The sequence below is a fragment of the Macrobrachium rosenbergii genome, chromosome 41 (genome assembly GCF_040412425.1).
Source record: "Macrobrachium rosenbergii isolate ZJJX-2024 chromosome 41, ASM4041242v1, whole genome shotgun sequence".
Taxonomy (NCBI): Eukaryota; Metazoa; Arthropoda; class Malacostraca; order Decapoda; family Palaemonidae; genus Macrobrachium; species Macrobrachium rosenbergii.
The window spans coordinates 44,094,816-44,112,121 of NC_089781.1; the positions used below are offsets into that span (position 1 = coordinate 44,094,816).

General features: G+C 37.2%; 1 protein-coding gene across 1 annotated transcript in view; it reads left to right on the top strand.

Annotated features, from left to right (window-relative positions):
• Nucleotides 1–17,306, top strand: part of LOC136826839 (uncharacterized) — a 360,920-nt gene that overhangs the window by 723 nt on the left and 342,891 nt on the right. The gene's annotated exons all lie outside the window — the stretch shown is intronic.

Sequence of the window (17,306 nt, forward strand, 5' to 3'; positions counted from 1 at the left end):
AAGTCTTCATTTCTTCCAAATATTGTGGCAATTTACTAGTCAATTATGGGTGCTGCATTTTCACCGTTTACTGTGTAATATCTTTGTTACTCCTTGGCTCTTTTGTGGTGCCGGTTGCACACTGCTGCGAGAAGTACTCTACACAATTCGGTTTCATACTTTGCATTAGGATGTGCGTACAGAGACACGTTTATACTCAATTCTCGCTTTAGTCAGCAGCCAGTGTAGCTCAGCTAATATGAATCAGCGCTACCCAATGCCAGGGGCGTCATTTAGGGGGGCAACTGCCCCCCAAGACTCAAGTTGGCACCCCCCTCCTCAACTTGCCCCCCTCACCCAGGGTGACTAGATTTTGAAAACTGAAATAAGGGACACCTAAATTGGAGAGGTAGTAATAGTTAAACAATATAGACACACAACTTAGGTGAAGTTACGCACGCAGTATCGCAGCGCGAAGTCCTTCTCAGCTGGGTCCAGATTGTCCAGGACCTACTTCATTTGACCTTTCTTTTTGCTTTAAAGTGCGTTCATTGTAGAGTTTGTTACAAACAGCTGTTCATTACATGTGTCAAAACATTACAATATTGCAATCAAGCATGTTTCGCAGCTTTAAAGGACATTATAACTAAAGTGACTTGCCATAATATATCGTATTTTTTTTCAAATATTGAAAATACGGGACAAAAGGCGTCCCGGGGAGGGTCGATACGGGACACGGGACAAATGTCATGAATATGGGACAATCCCGTCAAATACGGGACGTCTGGTCACCCTGCCCTCACCACCCAAAGCCCCAAGAAGTAACGGCACCTGGTTTTCCATTATTCCTACCGAAATTCAAATTCACATTAAGTTATATCTATGTATCTGTCTGTCTGTCTATCTATATTTCTCTATCATACACATTGTTTGTTTGTCTGCCTGTATGTATGTGCATGTAGGCTACTGCATGTTTGTAGTCTTAACCTGTCTATGAGGTCTGCAGAGGAAGGGATGATCCATAAAATTTCAATTAATCAAGTTTTCCTTAACAAAATCCGATACATTCATCATCGATAATATCAATAGTTCGCTACGAATTTTTGTTTACATTTTGAATAGCTGACTGAGCCTGAGTACAGCACTGGTTCAAGTCATGTTCAGGGAGCTTAGTAAGCGATCGTTGCAGTCTCGAGTCTCTTTAAGATAGTTTCGAATTTCCTAGTAAAGCATCAGTCTTTATAGTGATATGGTGTTAACAACGTCTGTGCTGTGATTTGGATATATTTGAGAAATTGACCGGACAATAATATATAGCTTTTTTTTTTTTGCCTGAAAACCATACATATATATGAATACACACACACACATATATGTGTGGGTATTATGTATATTTATGTTTATTTATTGAATGACTAGGCTTGTCGCGAATTTTCCCCCCTGGGAAGTCTCCGATGGCATGGGACTGGTATGGTCAGGCCTGAAGGGCACTACCGGCAAACTAAAAGTAAAGGTCCATCAAGATCAGGCAGGGTTTTACAATTTTATTTAAAAAAAATAGACTAATTAAATTCAACATACATTAACACACAAGGACCACGCGGTCGGGTACGGTCGGGTACAAGACACAATGCTGAAAGCTATACAAAACCCCATATAAAACTCGAAAATACATGCCTCTAAAAGATACAATTTTGCGCAAAACTTATTTCCGAATAATCAGACTATACTTCAAATAAACATTAACTATATCAAGCCCCGGATGGTAAAAATGTGAAGGGATTAATTTAGCGTATTAAAGGAACCGGCTCTTGTCTTTAAAATGAACAATTTGGCTGGGGAGGTGACGACTTGGAGGGTGCTTTTGCCCTCGAGAAAGACGCATTTTGCCCCTCTGCATGTCTCGTCGTCACCTCGGTTCCCTCTCAAAATTTATACAAAGGTTATTTTACTAAAGGAGGTACTTGAATAATATGAAAAAGAACCTCCCTGACATTCCCGACACAGACAACACAGGCAATTCGCCGGACACAATTAATAACCAAACATATTTACAGAAAAAAAGGTGAACTACTAACTCAGCCGCCTGCTTATTACTCCCCCTCGCTTATCCTGAACGTTGTGAAGGATTGTCGAGAAAAAACGGATCCAATTTTTTCACGACAAGGCTAATAATTTAAATTTGATACAGCTGTGGGATTAGCTTGCAGCAAGAGAACACAACAAACATCAAACAGACTGAAAGAGTATCTCACAACCAGTACACTTGGGAAGCGACAAAGGCAATTGGTATCTTCTCAGAACATCAATCAAAAACAACATTTGAAGACAGAGCTGTGTTTGCCAGTAATGGATAAGTGCACTGCCGAATTTGACCGCAGGTTCAGCAGACATAGATTTATTTCAGTCTCTCTCTGCATTTGACTGTCAATCAAAGCAGTTCCTTGATGAGGAAAAACTAACTCTGTTCGCAAAGCATTGCAGTGCACATATTGATCAGTCCTCTTGGTTTCACAGATTCCTTCTACAAAGGTGCTCTTAGAACAAAAGAAACAAGAGGACCTAATCGATGTGTACACTGCTCTAAAAACCTTACCAGTTGCCTTTTCTGAGTTGATAACTATCCTTAAAATTTTGTTTACCATTCCAGTCCCTACTGCTAGTAATGAGAGGTTTTTTTCTGTGTTAAAACATGTAAAGAACTACCTGCGAACAACAACTGGGGATGACCGGCTACGTATCTTACTTGTTGTTGATGGCCACAGAAAAACATAATATGGTTAAGTCATTTGATTAGGAAGAGCTAGTGAATGATTTTGCTCGCATGAGACACCTTCGGTACTCATTCTATATAGGAATGTAATTAAAAATCTTATATTATTCTATTTTGATTTTGGTACTCAAATTATCAACATTATTACTTTTATATTATTTTATTTTCATTATGGTACTCAAATTATAAACATTATTTCTTTTTATTTCATAATCATAATATAAATTCCATTACACTAATGGTGCAGTTGTTTCATATTTTCATTAATGCTCGGTATTGCCAGCCGATGGCACTATAATTTGATTTATAAAGTATATTTTCATTAAAATGTAATATATATATATATATAATATATATATATATATATATATATATATATATATATATATATATATATATGAAATTTCTCTGGGAAATATTACGTTTCTTGGTCCTTTTCTGTCTACTAGCTACAAGTGATGATGAGATATATAAACAGTGGTGGGAGAATATAATTTTTGCTGAAATACCTTGCTCATGTGGCTTCAAAAAGCACATAAAATAGCTCAAAATCAAAACCCCCAGCCGGTTAGGCACGCTTCGCTCGCCAATCCGTCTTTGCCCCCCCCAACAAAAATCTGAAATGACGCCCCTGCACGGCCAATGCCTTGGGTGTTTATTCATCGCTAATTAATTAATTCAATTAATTTGATTAAACTGGCAGACCATAATCTGCTTAGTACAAGTATTGATAGACATTCATATTATTAAAGTAATAATGTCCAATTTTCACTACGTTTAATATACGATCCATCTCTCTTAGATGTATCGTGTAGTACTTACTATTCATGCTGTTTATCTGTATTATGCATTCTTACTGTTCAAAACCCCACTGTTTTTTAAAACCCGTTGATATGCATTCTAGTTTACCCTCATTTTGTTTAATTTCGTTGTCCTTCAGTTTTTTGTTGTTGTTCAGTGGGTATGCTCTTCTGTATCTTGAATGTTATCGAGAAGGCAGTAAAGCTGTTCTCCGTTTTCTAAAATTTACACTTTACTTTGCGATCTTTATATTCCACGATAGCTCGATAGTTTATAAACTAAATAATGTCGGTTGTAGCAGATTTACAATTGCCCTTCTAGTAAAGAAATTCTTGAATGATTCCAGTGCATCATCTTCAACAGTCATTTTCAAGTTTTAAATCACACCTCATGTTCATGTTGCTGCACCAATTACTGCATTAAGTCTAGTAATTATGCTTAATTCTTCATTTTCATATATTTCGGGGGCAAGTGATCCATCTCCATGAACATTTCAGCACGTACCATTACAATTTGTATTTTAGTCTTTAATTTTTTTTATCAGTTTCCTTATCTTTAGCTTTTTTAAATCTTATTTTTTCTGTTGGTGTTCTTAGAAAAGCGGTCTACTTGATTTTCACTCGTTTTTAAACTATTATATAATTTTCCTCTTTTCATTAGGAACGTTGCAAATTTATTGGCAAGATACTTTTCTCTTCCTAGAAGGGATTTCACAGATTGACAAAACTTTTCCATGTTTGTTCCTGCCTCTAGTATTTTTCTGCCGAAATATTGGTTATGTTTTCTTATTTGCAAAAACAGTCACTCATTTCATAGTCTATTCAAATCATGAAGGTCCTTTTCATCGATTTATTTTTGGCTTCCCTTATTTCTTCACTAAACCATGATGAATTTTCTTCAGCTTTAACTTCAGTCATATTGATCGGACGGTAGTTGTCGCATTATGAACGAAATACTTCAGCAATTATAAAAACTTATTTTCATCAATGCCAGCCATTCCACACGCAGCTACAGGCTGTTTCTCGGATAGCAGGAAATCTCTTTCGAAAGATATTCATGATTTTATCAATATGTACAGTACTTTCGGCTCGCCCGTTCTTATGTTGGAAACAGAGTTGTTCGCATATTTCCCAAGTCTGGAAGAGTATAGGGATAGAGGAAAATTAGGACCAATCAAAGCGCGCAGAGCTGATCCATGACGTCACAAGCCACGCCTTTTAGCTCCTCGGTCCCATATCCATTACTGTCAGTCACGATGCCGAAGAAAACTTCCCAATTTCACAGTTTACGGCTTGTCTGACTTATACATTTTAGTCAGATACATCTAAACATAATGCAACACTAATTTAACAATATATTCTTCAAATGAGATACACCGTGAAATATATTATGCGTTAATGGCTTCTCCCTCTTGGCAATAGTGGTCAGTGCCTGTTAATTCCTGCTCGCAAAGTCGATATTTACTGCATAAGTAATATTTTCATCACGAGTTTCTAAATCATATACTTGAAAATGCATGTTTATGCCATTTATAAAGAGTTGCGATCACTCATGGGATGAATCAAACAATACACAAGATAGTGAAAATGATGGTATTGTAAATATGATGTTACAGTATCTGACCTGCAATTAGCACTACAGACTCCGGACAGGAGGCCAAGAACTTCGCGGCACTTCGGCTCCCATCAAGATGAATTTAATCTTGGACTTTGAAAGTGACGGCTTTAAAAGCGTTGACATTAAATATGAACAAGACTGTGTAAAACTTAGAGCCAATGTCAAGTGCAGAGAAGAATTCAAGCAGTGGAAAGACATTTTTTTGTGTAAAAAATAAGCAGTGTTTCAATTCTTATAAATTGTACCCAGTTAAAATGAAAGAAAAATGTTTCACTTTGCAAAGTCTGCTGTGCCATCACGTGTAAAGCACAAAGGATTAAAGAAAATTGCAACAGGGTAAATATATCATATTTGGTATTAGTATATAGCATTTATGACTACAGCGTATAGGGCAGGGAATCCAAAGTCTTAAGTATACTTGGACCCTAATGGAAAGCCGTGAGGCTTACATATACAGTCATGGTGCGAGGCAAAAATTGATGTGACTGATTTTATTCAAGAAGGAACTGTGTCATTTGATAATATTTATATGAGCCTCGCTTTATTTTCACAACAGTCCTATACTAGGTATGTGCATCATGTTGGGGTTTGGGCATTGGTGACACCTCCACATTGTAAGTTGAAACAACTGCTCAGTATGGTAATTCAGAAACTAAAGTGGCCCTGCAAAAATTCCTTCGGCGAATACCTTCAGTTAAAACTACAAATCAGCTGAACAACTTGCTGAATTATGCAGGCTCGTCGATGACATACAGTATAGTGGAGCTGGTTGTGGCAAGATTCCTTGCCAACCAACTACAATAGCATGACGATCCCCAGGAATGCCAAGAGGAGCAACCCCTTCAGTAAAGGACGTCAACCAGCATCAGCTCTGTCATCAAACCCAAAGCGTCCCCGCACCCTTGCTCAGAATGTACAGTGCAATGTTGCAAATACTAAGTCGCATGGCAGTGGTCACTGAGGTAGAGGACAACTGAAGTAAGTTGCTGCTAAAATGTTGACAGGATGTGGTGTTATGTGCTGGACTGTGCTGTATACTTTTTTTTTCTCATCCCTAAAGTACTTCTTGTGAGTTGAATATATATGTATATATAAACAAGCTCTGAACATTTACCTGTATATTATTTCAATGCAGTTTGTTTTATTTGGCTTTCATTGTTGTATAAATTTAAGTCTCAGCTCAGCATTAAGTCCATTTTAGCCCCCAAGGATCTGTACTGTAAAGTATTGTATGTGTTTATATATATATATATATATATATATATATATATATATATATATATATATATATATATATATATATATATATATATATATATATATATATATGTTCCAGGACTGGGTTCTCATTTATCTCATATATATATATATATATATATATATATATATATATATATATATATATATATATATATATATATAGATAAATGGAGATAAATGAGAACTCAGTCCTGGAACATGAGTTTATTCCAATGTTTCGAAGGCTGAGGTCTCCAGGAACTGATAAAGTACAGGTTATAGCAAGTATATATACAAAATCATATTCCCTAGGGCTGCAAGTGTGGGTAGGGTAAGGAGATTAAAGCATTAGTGCAGCCATAGGGAATATGATTTTGTATATATACAGTACTTGCTACTACCTGTACTTTGTCAGTTCCCTGAAGAAGACCTCTCGAAACGATGGAATAAACTCATGTTTCAGGACTGAGTTCTCATTTACCTCATTATAACCACACCTGTCAAAAATGAATTCTCATCATGTATATATATATATATATATATATATATATATATATATATATATATGTGTGTGTGTGTGTATGTGTATGTGTATGTGTATATATATATTATATATATATTATATATATGTACATATATTATATATACACACATATGTGTGTGTGTGTATATAAGGATTTTGCCAATCTTAACGTTTACCACTGGCCTACTCGAGCATGGAATGTTTTTCAGGCGTTACTGCCTGTTGTTTCAGGCTATAAAAAGGTATTATGTACAGTCCTAAAATAATAACTGCCTTAAGCTTAAAATGAAATGTGGAGGATACAGTTTTGATGACAAATTTATGCAATTAATTCAAGGCATACATTTGGCTATTGAGTGTGAGCTTGTATGAAAGTAGTGGTATACTCATATACTACCGTTATCCCTGGCTTTAATTAATTCATGTTGAATATTTGTATAAAATTTTCCGTTAAAAGAGATTTTGAAAAAATTGTCACCCATATTTATTTTAAAGCATATCGCAGTTCTAATAAATTTATGCCTCAATTCTGCTCTAGTTCAGCTCAGTAAAAAGTCTACTGTAACTCCATAAATAGGTATTCTGTACTCCTATCATTGCTAGAAATATTAAATACTAATGAAACACTCGTTTTAATTCTTTGTACACAGTGAATGACAAGTACAAAGGGTTTGCTAAAATATATTAAAATATAAATTAAATAATCAGCGTTTTCTTTGTATACAATGAATTTTAAACAAAAATCACGTAAGGGCTTGCTAAAAATATTCAGTACTAAATTGTATTAACCATTTTTATTTATTTGTACACAAACTATGAAAAGTCAAAATCAAAAAAAAAAAAATATTCAATAAAAACTTTTATATATTTGTACACAATGAATGACAAGTACCAATCAGGTAAGGACATTTGGAAGGTTATCAAAAGGAATCCACCTCAAAAGGCAATTTTTACAACAGCCTATCAAGTACACCTTGAAAAACAACCTTGTTCAGATTAGCTACTGACAGGATGAGTTTGTTAAGTAATTATATTTGGTTACAGTAGGCTAACTTAGATCGCCAAAGCAACAATGCCATAGGTTTCCTTAATTAAGGGCACATTAGCTCTTGAAGTAATTTAATGAATGAAGCTGATACTGTGTCCCTGTAAATAGTAGGGACTATATCAGTCTGATTCCTGTTCATGACCTAGTAATGACCAGTATATTGCTTTTATGCAATGCACAGTAATGTGCATTACTGCGAAATAGCATATGTCCAAAGAAAGCCGTAGCGTAAGCCTACGACCTCGCTCTCTATTTTCCCCTACAAACAGGTCAGATACCATCATTTTTACCATCTTGTGTATTGTTTGATTCATGAGTGATCGCAACTCTTTATAAATGGCATTAAACATACATTTTCAGGTATATAATTTAGAGACTCATGATGAAAATATTACTTATGTAGTAAATATCGACTTTGCGAGCAGGAATTAACAGGCACTGACCACTATTGCCAAGAGGGAGAAGCCAATAATGCATAATATATTTCATTTGAAGAATATTATGTTGTTAAATTAGTGTTGCATTATGTTTAGATGTATCTGACTAAAACGTATAAGTCATACAAGACATAAGCTGTGAAACTGGGAAGTTTTTCTTAGGCATCGTGACTGGCAGTAATGGATATGGGACCAAGGAGCTAAAGGGCGTGGCTTGTGACGTCATGGATCAGCTCCGCTCGCTTTGATTGGTCCTAATTTTCCCCCATCCTTATATTCTTCCAGACTTGGGAAATATGCATCCCGCATATAGTTTATTTACATTGTATCAGAATATGCCTTTAAGGATGCATTGTTCTCACTCTCCCCAGTTCAGCAGTCGTCTTACTTTGATAATAAATTCTTTTTCATTTGTCTTTAATGATCTATTCAACACTTATCTTATTTTCTTATTTTTGTGAGACCTCTTTTTGTTAATACACAATATTCAAATATTTCATATTTCTATTCACTTAGTTGTTTTGCATTCTTCATACTGTAGGGAAAATTTTTACCCCAACGCCAACTTTTTTGTCTGGTATATAAAGAAATTTCTATGTAGTCGGCATTTCAACTGTTTCTTCATCAATCTTTTATGGTGTTGTTTTACCATGTTTCTGTCAGTAGTAATGTGTCTTTGATTACCTGTCTCTCGTTATAGCATTTCATTTGCTTTGTTTCCCGCTGAATGGACGTCGGAAATGCGACACTCGCTCATACTCGTAGATCTCCTGCACAGTCAGCTGAACCTTTTGTTTCATTTTCTTCTATTGGTCTGCTTTTTCAAATTTCTTGGTATTCAAAACGGCATAAAATGATGCCTGTCATTGACATTGCTATACTTAAGATCAACTACTCGTGAGTTACTTTCCATCAATGATGAACGTTTCTTGATGGCTTTAGATATCATTTTCTTCATTTACAGTTATGTGAACAAGGGGGTCTCTTCTTTCCTGAATTATTCTGTCAGTTTCTTCTACATCCTCTTCTGGGACAACTACTATACGGTCCTTGGTGTTTATCCCTCTTCCTCAACTGTAACGTTTACTTCCCACTGTTTCCGTAAAATTGTTTAAATTTAAAAAATTTTTCTGTTTGTGTCAGAAAATCCTGTGTTTTCATCTTTTGTCTAGTTTGCTCATTGAACTGTAAATTTTGCTAAACGCTGATATCACTCTTTTTTCTGTTGAGGTAGTCTTCTCTTTTATTATTGTCTGCAAAAGGTGTTTCCTTGTGTTGTTGGAACCATATTTCCATTTTTTTACTCAAAGCTTCTACATCTCTTTATCACTGATCTCAGTTCTCGCTTTATCGGGTTCTGTTCTCAAAGACTCTGTTGGTCGTGACTCCGACCGGCCAGTGAAGAACAAGAGGAATTTGTTTCTGGTGATAGAAATTCATTTCTCGCTATAATGTGGTTCGGATTCCACAATAAGCTGTAGGTCCGTTGCTAGGTAACCAATTGGTTCTTAGCCATGTAAAAATAAATCTATTCCTTCGGGCCAGCCCTAGGAGAGCTGATAATCAGCTCAGTGGTCTGGTTAAACTAAGATATACTTTTTTTTTATCACTGATCTCAAAGAGACTTGACTCCATCGGGCTGATTTTAGTGATCACTGTTGCGAAGACCGCAACATCATGAGGTTTTTCTGCGAGCGCTATCGGCTTCCTTTCTTTTACTTTCCCTGCATCTAAGATGGTGTTGTTCGATATGTGTTTATTTTCACTTACAGTCATGTTCAAATGAGTCACAAATATGGCGCGGTTCAATATCCTGTGATTGCATTTCATCAGCCAGCTTTTGCAGCATTTCGACACAGCACAGCGTCACTTTTTCCTCTGTACATTTCTTTCTGCACCTGTCCTATTTTCTCTTTGGTTTTTCCTTGTTTTTGTGTCACCCCAAGTTCAATCATTCGTTTCTTCACTGCAGTCATTGACTGTAATGCCGTAAATTTTTTTTTTTTTTTTTTTTTTACTGTGGTTGCCACTTCATAAAGGTCGTTTTCAACACGTCCGGTCACGTCAACCTATGGAGATAGATCACAAGACTTGAGGTCTGGTGGCTCAAGTAAGAGCAGACGTGATTTTGAATTTTGAAATATGTGTTTCACTGTATTTTGTTTGGTCGATTACCATGAAAGGAGTTACACCATTGCATAATGAAAGCTTACAAACATCCTTTTTTTTTGGTACTTCATCCGTAGGGTTTTTATTCAAGGTATCCATCCATGCACGCATTTGAACTTCAGCTCAGAAATTAAGAACATTATTTATTGAAGTCACCACCAACTGAATAAAATAGTTCTACTGAATTTTAGTTCCACTGCATAAAATAGTTCTACAGAATTTTAGTTCCACTGAATAAGATAGTTATAAAATTTTAGTTTTGTATAAAATAAAATTTTAGTTCCACTGAATAAAATTCAGAATTTTAGTTCAACTGAATAAAAAAATTTTAGTTTACTGAATAAAATTTTATTTTTTCCACTGATTAAAGTAGTTCTACAGAATTTTAGTTCCACTGAATAAAATAGTGCTACAGAATTTTAGTTCCACTGAACAAAACAGTTCTACAGAATTTTAGGTCCACTTAAAAAATAGTTATATAGAATTTTAGTTCCACTGAATAAAATAGTTCTACCTAATTTTAGTTCCACTGAATAAAATAATTCTGCAGAATTTTAGTTCCACTGATTAAAGTAGTTCTACAGAATTTTAGTTCCACTGAATAAAATAGTGCTACAGAATTTTAGTTCCACTGAACAAAACAGTTTACAGAATTTTAGTTCCACTTAAAAAATAGTTATATAGAATTTTAGTTCCACTGAATAAAATAGTTCTACAGAATTTTAGTTCCACTTAAAATATAGTTCTATAGAATTTTAGTTCCATTGGATAAAATAGTTCTACAGAATTTTAATTCAACTGAATAAAATAGTTCTACAGAATTTTAATTCAACTGAATAAAATAGTTCCTCAGAATTTTAATCATTACTGAACCCTCGAAAAGAAGCTAAATAGCAGATGGGATGTCAGGATGATCATCTTCGTGGCTGACAGTAAGTAACAACATCGTCAGCAACAGGAACAGCTTCAACTTGTGGAGGAAATGTTGATGGTGGTGACAGCACATCTGGTTGACTTGAAGTTGGTGGCAATCGATTATCAAGTGTGGACGCCGCTGCTGGCTTTTCCTGCTTCCTAGCTTTTTTCTTGAACATATCGTTCAGTGTTTGTTGCTTCATATACTTGGGTCTTTCTCTATTAAGTTTATCTTTTAGCAAACATTCATCATTTCTTGTTCACTTACAATTCGTTGCTCTAGTCCAGCCAGCAGTTCAGTTGTCGGCGTAATTAACCTTTTAATAGAGATTATTTCTCTCCCATCTTCCTTATTTTTGTCACTGCTTTCATCTTCATCTCTACCCGTAAAGGCATTTCTCTCCGGACTTTTAACTATATCCACAATTTCAGAATCAGTGTAATGATGAACTGTACGCACATTATCATCAACATCCATCCATTCCATTAAAGCATCTTCATTTATCCTTGATGAAAGCTCCTTGGCATCAGGATTAGTTACACCTTTAACATAAGCAAGAGGTTCCTATATAAACTGCTTTTCTTGCGAAACCCTAACCCCTGCAAAGTTTTTTTTCAGTCCTCGTTAGAATGAGGAGTAAACATTAAACTTGGCCACAATTTATGCCATCCATTTTTCAGTGTTGATGTTTTCACAGACTTCCACGCATTGGCAACACAGTACACTGCATCCTTGATGTTGAATTCTTTTATGAACTTCTGTACTGGGGTGCCTGAATTAACCGAACTCACCAGGCACCTCATTAACGTGGATCGATACTTATACTTCATAGAACATATAATACCATTGTGCTGTGGTTGAACTAGTGATTTGTAGTTAGGTGGGAGGTAGACAACAAAAACATTATCTTTCACTAGAAGATTGGCTTTTGGACGTGCCGAACAATTATTGTCTAAGATAAGAAGTATCTTGCATTTAGGGTCTAATCCAACAGAGTAACAGTGAGCCCTAGCCTCAGGAACAAAGCATTTTTGAAGCTAATTCAATGTAATATCAATGGTAGCCCACCCTTTCCTGTTGGCACGGTAGTGGACAGGAAATCGTCATTCCCTTGAGGGCCCTCGATGTAACTTTTCCCAACTTACATCTTTAGGTACCCGCAGCATTAAATCAGCACATTACCGTGATACGATCCTTTGAAGCTTTAAACACCGATGGCGACTGCGCATCCCTAGTGGCTAGTTGTCAGAGTTTTTTTAGCGTACAGCTCCAAAACATGGCAGTCTTGTCAGCACTGCACACTTGTTCAGAACTTAAATGTTCATGACGAACTAACTTTGCAAATTCATCCACATATGCACTAGCCCCATATTTTTCTGCTGAATGTTTTTCACCACGCACTGCACGAAACTGTAAGCCATGTTGTAATTTGAAATGATGCAGCCAACCTTCTGAATATTCACGCTTGTGTTGCAATCCCAGCTCTTTATGAAACACTTTGGCTTTTTCCTTTGATAAATCACCAGAAATTTCCACACCTTCACTTACACGAAGATTAAACCAGGTTATGAGAACTTGGTCCAGTTCCGAACTTTTTCCCTCCGTCACTGACTTCCTTACAAACATCTGCTTTTTCAATCCACTGTCAGAAAATAACATTGGAAGTTTTTCTTCCTGGTTTTTAATATCATACACTATTGAAGACCCAATGTCGTATGTTTCACAAATGGTTCGCACAGAAACGATGGTATCAAGTTTTTTGTAGCATTTCCACATTCCCTGCAATTGACAACGCATGATGTTTATGTTTCACATCACCTCTTTTCTTTGCTGAATCCATAATGTGGTTATAAAGCAGCAAATAAATGATAAAATGAGAAGGAGTGAACAGGGATGCCTGTTAGCACGTGCAAGCAAGACCCAACAGCTGAATCTGGAGTACAGAGCCATCATAACATAAATGGTGCCTCCAGAAAAGTGGTGCACCAACTCAGTAAATCTGAAAATGCCGGAAATCTGAAGGAACCGATTTATCGTTGGCCAGATTTTTTAATGTCAACCTGCACTAGTAACAAAACCACTCAATGTTCCAATCAAGCAGGGACCTAGTCCATAATGATTTAGGTCATTATTTGAAGATACCTTTTTTTTTTTTTTGGCAATCTTCCATTAGCATGCTAACAATAACCTCCTTCCTTTGGGACTGGAACCGATTCAGTGAAGAGAGCATTAAAGGAGAGGAAACCATGCATATGCATATGCTTATGCTGGGTTTCATTCTGGGCACCAATGCACCCCTTTCTATGATTTCACCCCCACCCCCTCCCTCCCCATCTCACCAGCAATGAGTGGATACTTTTACTTGTCCTTTCCAATGGACGCTAAGGTAAAGCAAGATAATGTTCTTGGAAGCTGCTTCAGTGGTCAACGGTTCGAGTCCCCTAGAAAGGAAGTCAGTGTTAGCACTTATTGTCAGGTGATACTGCCTTCTTATAACGCTTCCATGAACATTTGCCATTAGCCTGTTCCTCCAGAAGCTTTGCATATTACTAGCTTTCCCAAGTGTAAACTTCCTTATTTTGTTGAAGTACATTGTTGCTACACTGGCCAGGTCTAGAAGGCTTTCCTTTCCTTAACCATAAACCAGCGTACTGCCAGCAGTGTTGAGACATGTTTATAATATTAAGAGAACCGTCAAAACAACATTAAAGCGGGTTGCTGGCTTTTATTGCAGTATTGATACAAATATTTTTTCATATATACTGTATTATATTGTTATTCCTCTTCCCTTGATTTCCTTTTTTCAAACATGAGTATCTTGTTTTGTGGAAGTTTGGTTTGAAAGCCAAGTATGGTTAGATTTTGTTCAATATTGCTACAAATCAAAATACAACCAAAGTTTTTGCAGTCTATTGAACTAAGGAGCGGAAGACCCTGCCTAGCAGGTTGTACTGGCTCTGCCATACTGACCAGTTGAATCTAGACACTCCTTGGAAGACAGCATGTTTACCAGAAATGATTAAGCAACTTGTACCTAAGGGATATGAATCCATACATCTAAAACTTGATTTTAGTGTGGGTTTTTATCCCAGTTAACCATGAGACTTTCAAATGTAAATTACATATCTTAGGCAATGGAGGCTGTATACTTGATTTCATTCATTGCTTGTTGAGCAAACAGAAAGAGATAGTTGCTATTTAAAGTATTTTTTAGTTAGCCGAGCTCTAGCCTCATAGTTCTCAGTAAGTCCTTTAGGATGAGGTTGCTAGCATTGCGCCCTTTTAACCCTGGCATCGACCACCTTCCTGGAATTCCACAGGGTAGTGTTCTGGGATCTTTTTTGTTTCTACTTGTGCTAGCGACAAAGTTGTTGGCCAAGAAATTAAGAAGTTACAATATGAAGTTGAGGTAACTGGAAAAAATCTTGGATAAATAATTATGTAAATCTCTAAGAAAATCACAATTAATATGCTTTTAAACATAAAAAATCTACAGAATTTCACTAATATCTGACTGGATAAATGTTTCTTCACACTTATGTATGAAATTAAAGTATGTTAAAAGAAGGTTCTCGAACATTGGAGAAAATTAAAGATTTCACTTATTATCCATAATGCGACCGAGAACGGTGCTAGGGGGAACAGTACTAAAGGAAAAATAATAATCTCATGAATTATGGTTTGACAGTTACTCAAGAAGTAGAGTCATAGAACAGTTGATGAGACAAAATGATAATCAAGAGCGTTTATGAGATTCTCTGGTATTCCAGAAGAACAAACAAAGGGATTCAAGAGAAAATACAGAATGCTTTCGAGATAATGCCGGGCCAGTTTAATGTTCAGTGATAGTTGTGGAACTAATTTGGTAGTTTCACTGTCAGAGCTTTAATCTGAGGGATAAAGAGTACAGAAAACAGTGCTGTGGTGCATGCATGAAACTTTCACAATAAACCCCTCAAAGGGTGTTAACAATGCCCTCTCAGCACTGTCAATTTATCTTCACTCTTGTTTCCTTTCTTCAGCCTTGCTATCCTGACCTCTCTTAGTGCACCTGTGGGGTTGTAGGGCCCTGCTTGGGTCCTCTGGGCATCATCCGTCCAGAACAACAAACTTGACCTACTGCAGAATGTTGAGTTCCCCAGAAAACATAAATCACAGACGGACAGCTGAAGCAGTGATTTTCATGTATTTGCGGGAACTACAGTATCTCATCTGTAAACCCAAAACCATCTGTAAATGTAAAATGCTTCAAGCTTTCGAACCATATTTAATGGAGAACTTTCCTTATTTTGTAAAAAAAATTGTTAAATGTTTTCCAGGTGTAAGAAAACACACCTGACAGTAAAATTATGTCTGTCTTGCTCAGATGTTAGATGCTACCTTACGACGGCTAATAACAATCCCTGCCACAGACGTTCAACCAGAAGCGATGCTAGACCTTGTGAGAGATGTCCTCTTGATGAAGTTGCCATGCCAAACAGTCGCTGTGATACCCAATGCATCCGCCATGCCCCTTGACAAATTCCTTAGAATGGCAGACGCAGTTCATCTGGCCCAGACATCGTCAGAACCCAGTCAGCCAACTGTAGCAACAGGCACCCCACAACCACAGCATCAAAGCAACACAGAACTGGACAGTGAACCAGAGGGTCCTGCCGCTTCCATATACCACTTCCGAAACTACAGGAAGGAGAACAAACATAAACATAGGACCAAAAAAGAAGAATATTGGAAGAGCCTATGTTTCTTCCACTGGAGATTTGGGAGTGAGCCCAAAACTGCAAGAATGGCTGCCTACTATAAAAAAAACATGCAATAGGGCCAAAGCAGTGGCCCAAGCAACTAACCGTCAGTGACAGGCAGACTGGTTGCTTCGTAAAGGGGAATGAGTCTACCTTTTGCTGTATTACCTGCAGGTACAAGTGAAAACACTCCATGTGTTTTTATGTCACAGATGATATTCCCAACACACAGTTCCTCATCGACATGGGTGCATGTAAATCATTCGTTCCAGTCAACCCACTCGAATGCCTCAACCCCACACCCAGCACTCTCCAGGTGTCTACTGCCAACGGTGTCCCGCTCAAAATGTATGGAGAAAGAACTATGAAATTATCATTCAACGGCAAACCATACAGTTGGAGATTCATCACAGAAGACATCACAATCGCACTGATAGGAGCAGATTTCCTGAAAGCCCACAACATGCTGGTAGACATAGCAAGGCAACAGCTGATTCAGAGAGATGGCCCTATAACACCCATCACTCCAAGAACAACAGCAAACCCCACATCGAGACCAGAGATCCGTTGCCTCCTTTAGGAATTTCCTGAAGTATCCAAAGATGTCCTCCACTCACGCTTCAGATGTTTGGCCCCAGACAAACTAGCCTATGCCAAAGAAGTATTCCATGACATGGAACAGACAGGAATCTGCCAGAAAGCCTCCACCCTGTGGGCATCCCCACCCCACGTGGTGCCTAGAGCAGATGGTACATGGTGGCCCTGCGCCAACTACTGACGACTCGATGTCAAAACAATACCAGACAGATACCCCGTGCCTAACATTGCTGACATAACAAGCCATCTAGAAGTTGCCAAAGTATTCACAAAAATTGACCTGCTGAAGGGGTACTACTAAGTCCCAGTAGCAAAGGAGGATATAGAAAAAACAACTATCATAACCCCCCTTCGGGACATTCACCTTCAACTATAGCTGTTTTGGCCTTTGAAATGCTGGCATGACCTTCCAGCGCCTCATGGATGAGATACTGGGAGAATTGCCCTGCTGCGTTGTTTATGTTG